This window comes from Cucurbita pepo, chromosome LG06 (genome assembly GCF_002806865.2).
Source record: "Cucurbita pepo subsp. pepo cultivar mu-cu-16 chromosome LG06, ASM280686v2, whole genome shotgun sequence".
NCBI lineage: Eukaryota > Viridiplantae > Streptophyta > Magnoliopsida > Cucurbitales > Cucurbitaceae > Cucurbita > Cucurbita pepo.
Genome location: NC_036643.1, coordinates 10,371,630 through 10,379,923, shown reverse-complemented (window position 1 = coordinate 10,379,923; position 8,294 = coordinate 10,371,630).

The following is an 8,294-nucleotide window of genomic DNA, read 5'->3' as shown; positions in this document are numbered from 1 at the left end:
ATGTGATCTGTGCTCTAAGGTGATTTAGCAGCGAGTTTTATCTATCAATATTAAAGTCTTGTCTTCTCCTGTCTTCTCCATTAGATCTAGGTTTCAGTCCTAGGACCTGGATTATGGGCCCACCATGACACCACTCTAATTTGTTAGAAAAAAGGATGAGCTATTGTAATCTATGCTCCAGGGTGATTTATAGATATTATTTTTCCGTTGAGCGGCGGATAAATAGGTCTTCTCTATTAAAGCCAGGTTTTATCTTTCTTCTCTATGGGTTATGGGCCCACCAGGCTTCCGCTACGACACTCTGATTTGTTAGAAAAGAGGATGAGCTATTGTAATCTATGCTCTAGGGTGATTTATGATATTATCATCCCATTGAACTTGTTTGCTTGTATTGTGCATGATAAAGTATGTATTAGCTCCAGGTGTTTGATAGTGTGTTCAACCTATCTAGCGTGTTTATCTACACGGAGCTAGGATGTAAGAGTTAGGTTTGTTATATGATGACTTAGGTCAAGATGCGTACACTAGACTAAGCACCTTAGGATCGTGGCGACGTTAAGAGGAAATAGACCCTATTACTCGAGGACTAAAAAAAGAGTCGAGGAGTTAAAATAGAGTAACTTGGAACCAAAAGCTCATGTTAAGCAACCTAGCTGGCCTAGGAATCTAATAAACCTCTTCAACTCCTAGACATTCCAGGAATAAAGATAGAGTCAAGGAGTCAGAATAGAGTAACCTAGACCCAAAAGCTTTTTAAAAGGGCATGGGTTTGAATCCCATTTTTAATAAGCAAAGTATCGATGGTGGGCGGCAATCTATAAAGCTTAGGAGTCATATCACACGCTCTTCCTTTCAAATTTTAAATGTCATTGTAAAACCTATCACAGCCGAATTTCAATCCTGGGACCTATGGGTTATGGGCCCATCACGCTTCCACTCACCACTCAAATTTGTTAGAAAGAAGGATGAGCTATTGTGATTTGGGCTCCAGGGTGATTTATGGATATCATCTTACTGTTGAGCTTGTTTGCTTGTATTGTGCACGATACAGTATGTATTAGCTCCAAGTGTTTCACAGTGTATTCTCCCTATCAAGCGTGTTTATCTACACAAAGTTGGGGGTGTAAGAGTTAGGTTGGTTATACGATGACTTAGGTCAAGATGCATACACTAGACTAAGCACCTTAGGATCGTGACGACGTTAAGAGGAAATAGACTCTATTACTCCAGGACTAAAGAAAGAGTCAAGGTGTCAAAATAGAGTAACCTGGAACCAAAAGCTCGTGCTAAGCAACCTAGCTAGCCTAGGAATCCTATAAACCTCTTCAACTCCAAGACATGACCAAGACGCATTTTAAAACCGTGAAGGTGACGACGATGCATAACGGGCCAAAGTGGATTATATATGCTAGAAGTAATTTGTATATGTTACAAATAAAAAAATAGTCAAGATTACAAAGCTAGCCTAAGTTTCCAGTTTCAGGTACTATTCCGAAAAGGCTTGGGTTTGAATCCCATTATAGACCTGATATTTTTTATAGTGAGACTCGGCATTGAATGGAGAGGTAAAATGGTCAACGTTTTAAAATGTGAGGCTAGCATACGTAACTAGTGGTGGACAACCATTCCTTAAGCTTCGGAGTCATGGATTAAGAATCTTGTATGAATTAATTTATATTTACATGCTCTTAAAATATAAAATTTTGACAAGGAACTTGTAAAACTGTTTTGTTTATAAATTTTGAGCCCGATCCAATCCAATAAACCTCTTCAACTCCTGGACATGACATGACCAAGACACATTTTAAAACTGTGACGCTGACGACGATGCATAACGGGCCAAAGTAGATAATATATGTTAGCATTAATTTGTATGCACTTCAATTAATTTTAAAATCTTTCTCCTCTATCAGAGCGAAGTATTGATCCAAGGACCTATGGGTTATGGGCCCACCATACTTCCGCTGCGCCACTCTAATTTGTTAGAAAACAAGATTAGCTATTGTTATCTGTTCTCGAGGTTTATTTATAGATATTATCTTCATATTGAGCTTGTTTGCATGTATTGTGCATGATACAGTATGTGTTAGCTGCAGGTGTTTGACAGTGTGTTCTCCCTATCTAGCATGTTTATCTACAAAAAAAACTAGGGTATAAGAGTTATGTTGGTTATACGATATAGAGGTTTTCATCAAATTCCACTATCTCGAACCATCCCAAAGCTAAAATTTATATTGTTTAAGGCAATAAGAAATTTGAGTTATTAACGAAACGAGATGAACTTTCTAATAGGAAACAAGTAGCGGCGATACTTGGAGCAAATTCGAAGGACGAAATTCAAATGTACTCATGTTTATACAATATTTGTTAGCTCCAGGTATTGTGGATGATATAGTATTTGTTAGCTCCAAGTATTTGACTATGTGTTCTCCCTATGGAGTATGTTTATCTACACCGAGCTTGGGTGTTAGAGTTAGGTTGGCTAGACCATGACCAAGATCAGGATGCCTCTAGTAGCCTAAGCACGTTAGAATCGTGAGCAACGGTTAGAGGGTTTAGACCCTAGTGCTCCCAGACTAAAGATCTTCGTGGAGTCAGAATAGAGTAACCTGGAGCTAGAAGACGAAATTAAGCCACCTAACTGGCCTAGAAATCCAATAGACCTCCTCATCTCCTAGATGTGACCAAGATGTTTCTTTTAAAGTCATGAAGTTGACAGCAATACGTAACAGGCCCAAGCGAACAATATTGTCTAGCGGCGGGCTTGAGTTGTTACAAAATAAAATAGAAACAGATAGTCAAGTTTGTTAGGTTATGGAGTCTGCTCTCTTATTTATAGCTTGGTCAACGGCTATATCCGGTAAAGCTATATTTGGTAAAGTTGTATCCGGTATAGCTATATATAGTAGATGGTTAAATCTGGTAAAGCTATATATAGTAAACTGAACTATATATATATCCGGTCCAGTAGAGCTTTGAAAATGGAACTTTCTATTCTTTGTATTCTCTCTTGTTGTACATACTTGAAGTCATCAATACAAATCCCTTTAGCTAGAGTTCTCCTTGCATTTTCTCTCTCCTATTCTTTGTGTTCATCTAGATCGAGTGTGTGTGTTGTAAGTGCGATCCTAACAACTGGTATCAGAGCTAGGCGGAAGTCACCACGATCTGTGAAGATGGAAAGTTCAAAGATTGGAATTGAGAAATTCAATGGATCAGATTTCGGTTTCTCGAAAATGCAAATTGAAAATTATCTGTATCAGAAAGGTCTTCACGAACCCTTGTTGGGGGTGATGTCGGATACCATGACCACGGAGCAGTGGAAGCTCAAGGATCGACAAGCCTTAGGGCTGATTCGGTTGACGCTATCCAGAAACGTGGCGTTCAATATCATCAAGGAGAAGACAACGTCAGATATGTTGAAGGCGCTGTCGAATATGTACGAAAAATCGTCGGCTATGAACAAAGTGTATTTGATGTGGAGATTGTTCAATCTACTGATGTCTGAAGGTGGATCTGTTGTTGATCATATAAATGAATTCAATATGATCGTAAGTCAACTGAGTTCGGTGGAAATTAATTTCAAGGATGAAATTAAAGCATTGATTTTGATGTCATCTTTACTCGAGTCGTGGGATACTGTTGTTGCCGCAATCAGCAGTTCGCGAGGATCTGATAAACTGAAGTTTGATGAAATTCGAGATGTAGTTCTCAGCGAAAGTATTCGCAGACAAAAAATTGGAAATTCATCTGGTAGTGCTCTAAGTGTTGACCAACGGGGAAGAAGTAAACTTAAGGGCCCAAACAAAGGGCGATCAAAATTAAAGAACCGAGAAAAATCTCCAAATAGACCAAACGTAACGTGTTGGAATTGTGGAGAAAAAGGTCATTTTCGGACAGATTGTACAAGACCAAAGAGGAAGTAGAATCATAAATCTGGAGATGATGATGATTTTATAAATTAAGCAGACGACATTGGGGATGCTCTAATCCTCAGTGTGGACAGTTCGATTGAATCCTTGATTTTGGATTCAGGTGCATCTTTTCATTCGTCTCCAAATAAAGAGTTGTTCCGGAATATCATGTTTGGAAATTACGAGAAGGTGTATCTTGTCANAGGGAGATGTCTCCATACAAACTCCAGCAGGAAATCAATGGACATTACAAGATGTCAGATACATTCCTGGTCTCAAGAAGAACCTGATCTCTATTGGTCAGTTGGATAGCACAGGCTATGCAGCAGAGTTTGGAAAGAGTTCGTGGAAGATTGTGAAGGGTGCCATGGTTGTTACACGTGGCACAAAATCTGGAACCTTATACACTAATAAACATGACTGCTGCTGTGNGGTTGTTGCGCGTGGCACAAAATCTGGAACCTTATACACTACTGCAGAGTGTATAAACATGACTGCTGCTGCTGAGAGTGCTTCCAATTCAAGTCTATGGCACAATAGACTTGGACATATGAGCGTCAAAGGAATGAACATGCTGACTGTGAAAGGAGCTTTGGAAGGCTTAAAATCTGTTGATATGGGTCTTTGTGAGAGTTGTGTTATGGTGCAGTGCAAGAAGATCCTTTATATAGATAGTCAGAGTATCATACAGTTGGTGAAAAACCCAGTCTATCACTCAAGGACAAAACACGCGATATCATTTCACTCGCAGGTTAATGGAAGAAGGCGATATGTGTTTGGAGAAGATAGAGGGTGCAAAGAATCCAGCAGACATGTTGACAAAATGTGTTGATGTTGGAAAATTAAGGTTATGCAAAGCCTTAATTGGTATGGTGTAGTGATCGTTTGAGAATGAAATTCTTGGTTGACTGGATCAGTCTCCAAGTGGGAGAATTGTTAGGTCATGGAGCTCTCTTATTTATAGCTTGGTCAACGGCTATATCCGGTAAAGCTATATTTGGTAAAGCTATATCTGGTATAGCTATATATAGTAGATGGTTAAATCTGGTAAAACTATATATAGTAAACTGAACAATATATATATATCCCCGTAGCTTTGAAAATGGAACTTTCTATTTTCTGTATTCTCTCTACATGCTTGAAGTCATCAATACAAATCTTTTTAGCCAGAGTTCTCCTTGCATTTTCTCTCTCCTATTCTTTGTGTTCATCTAGATCGAGTGTGTTCGTTGTAAGTGTGATCTTAATAAGGATGGCCGAGTTGGTCTAATGCGCTAGTTTTAGGTACTAGTCCGAGAGGTATACAGTTCATACGGATTAGTTGCCGACGAAGTGTCCTTAGATAAATTTCAAACTAGATCTAGTTAAAGGAAGCTTATAATGTGATTATGTTTTTGACCAGATCATGTATGCATGATTTATAAACATGTTCAAAGTAAGCTACGGGCGAGGAAAAGGGAGGTTTGACTTGTATATATGACATTTATACTCGCCATGATGTTAATCAGGCCCTTTCCTTCTAAGAATAGGTTCTAGAAAACTTGACATGATTTCGTTGGATACTACAAACAAAAAAATACAAGAGCAAAGCAATACGACATAAAAGAAGATAAAGGGCTTGACATGTCATGGCCATGCGGCTATGGACAACATGTTCTAGACAAGCATGACAATGACACCTCCCCCACTTAAATGGTTGACGTCCTTGTCAACCGTCTATGTTTGAAATCTTCAATGTGGATCGCGGCAGAGTTCAGATCTTTAGTGCGTTCCCAACTAATTTCATCTATAGGAAGATTTTTCCATTGGACTTGGAATTCTCAAATGCTCCGTACAAGTCTTCTGACTTTTCTAACCCTGTTGGCTAGGATCAACAATAGCTTTGATATAGGTGTTCCCTTATGATGTTGCGCATCAACCCACTAATCTTACTTGACTGAATGTGGGTTAGCATTCTCTGGGCTACATGTTCGCCCTTTCGACTCAATGCATCGGCCACTTAGTTACTCTTTCCTATTTTATGTTCGAACTTGAACTCGAACTCATTTAATAATTCTTGCTATGACATCAACTTTGATTGATCGAAGAAGTGGCAAATGACACTGTTGTTTGTCCTCGCTACGAAGTTGGATCCCAAGATATATTGCCTACAAACATTTCTTTTCTGGAGAAAGTGTATTTCCTTTCCGCATTATTGAGCTTCTTGCTTTCATAGGCGATACGATGGCGTTCCTCAAAAAGGACACCCCCAAGGACAAAGTCAGATGCATCCATCAATACTTCAAAAGGCTTAGAGACGTCTGCCAAACTAAGGACAAGACCCCTCGTCATGGTTGTCTTTAGATCTTTGAAGTTCTTTTGACACTCGTTTGACCACAACCAAGATTGGTTTTTGTTCAAAAGTTCTGTTAATGGGGCGGATTATTGTGAAAACCCTTCAACGAACTACCTATATTAGTTTGCTAATCCCAAAAAGGNAATGATCGTTCAGTCACTAAAGTGGGGACTCTCCAATCCTGGATAGCATTAATCTTATCGCTATCCATTTTGATTTCTCAACACTTGATGACGTGCCCCAGGAAAGTGATGCATGTTCGAAGAAGTGATGCATGTTCGTGCCAATTAATTAACTAACTAATTACAACTCTANGAGGTAAATAGAAAGATAATGTTTGTATGGTTTAATTTTTAATTAAAATCTAAGTAATTGCAACTAAATTAATATGATCAAAGAAGAGAAAGATGTCACGTCAAATTATTGTGACAGAAATCAATTTTTTTAAAATTAATTAATTAATTAACTAACTAACTACAATCATGGTTTAATATTTATTTTTAATTCTAAATTTCAACCATGATTTAATTCTAAATGTTTCCTCTCCCACATAAACAATACATATAAGAGACTTTGAAAAGATGATGAAAATGAAAAAATCAACAAGAAATCATTTTTCTCAACATTATTCTATCCATTATATGGGTTATGTATAATTAATATTAAATATCATATTATAAATTAATCTTCCAAATCACGTTTTGCATGCATGTATATTTTTATAATTATGTTCATATTCGTTGCATAATCAATTGAATTGTAATTTATATGTTCTACTTTGGAATATTTAAAATCTAGACTAGACTTTGAAAAGGTCTAAGAAAATAATAAATTCAACCCGAGAATCTTTCGTAGCATTATTTTATCCATTTTGTGTAGAACATTGATTATGTATTATTAATATTAAAGGTCATGTTATAAATTAGACTTTCAATCTACGCGTTGTGTCACGGTCTTGCTTGTCTAAGGCATGTTGCCTATGACCGCATGCCCGTTACACACCGAAACTCTTGCCTTGTACTACTTTACCGCTATCTTTTACTGCTTTCATGTTGTATTATTTCCTTCTTGTTTCTTTAAGAGTATGACATTTTGGCGAAATCATCGCTACTCGTGGTAAACATGAAATGCCTCAAAATGTACTATAGGGGAATATGTCTAGTTGTAAAATTATGCATATCTGAAAAGTTATATACGGGTTAAACGGTTGTTGTTGTCTTTTTGCTTACATGCTATATAATACTACTTTCAATCTCTCTTATTCTTGCTTTCGAAACTCTTTTTTCAAAACCTCTCTCCCCCGTTTTCTAAAATTTTATTTTTAAATCAGGACCCGAGGCTTGAATATACGTTGCCCAACTGTAGGCAACATGATCCGAAGTTGGCTTGATTCACTCAGTGTTGAGAGTGAGTGCCGCATAATCGCCAAATGTGCTGCCAAGAAAAGGCAATTGTGATAAGTTGAGTGCAAGTGACTTTTTTAGATTTATGTTCTTTTTATTAGTTAAATCCTTTATAAGTGTAAAAACATTTAATTTAAACTTCTTAATAACTAAAATGAACATCATTTAACTAAAAAAGAAAAAAAAAACTTGTATATTTGAACAATTGTGAGGGTGAAGATCATATAATCTAACTATGTAGATTGTATTAATGTCTAATAAATAGTATTTTTATGTGAGATCTCATGTCGGTTGAATAGGGGAATGAAACATTTTTTACAAGGTGGAAACCTCTTCCTAGCAGACACATTTTAAAATCACGAGACTAACGGGTATACGTAATGTGCCAAAGCAGACTATATCTGATGGCAGTGGGTTTGAGCTACTATAAATGGTATTAGAGCCAGACACTCGACGGTTTGCCAACGGACAATATCGGCTGCCAGTCATACTATTTTTTAAGAGTTTGAGGAGGCCCTAGACTAATCACATGCAAAAACAAAAGGAAAAAAAAAATTGTTGAATTAGGCGAGAGGAGGCTGACTTGATTAGAGTCCTTCACAATAAACTCAAAGTAGGCAAGGGGTGCTAGATTTGTTCGAT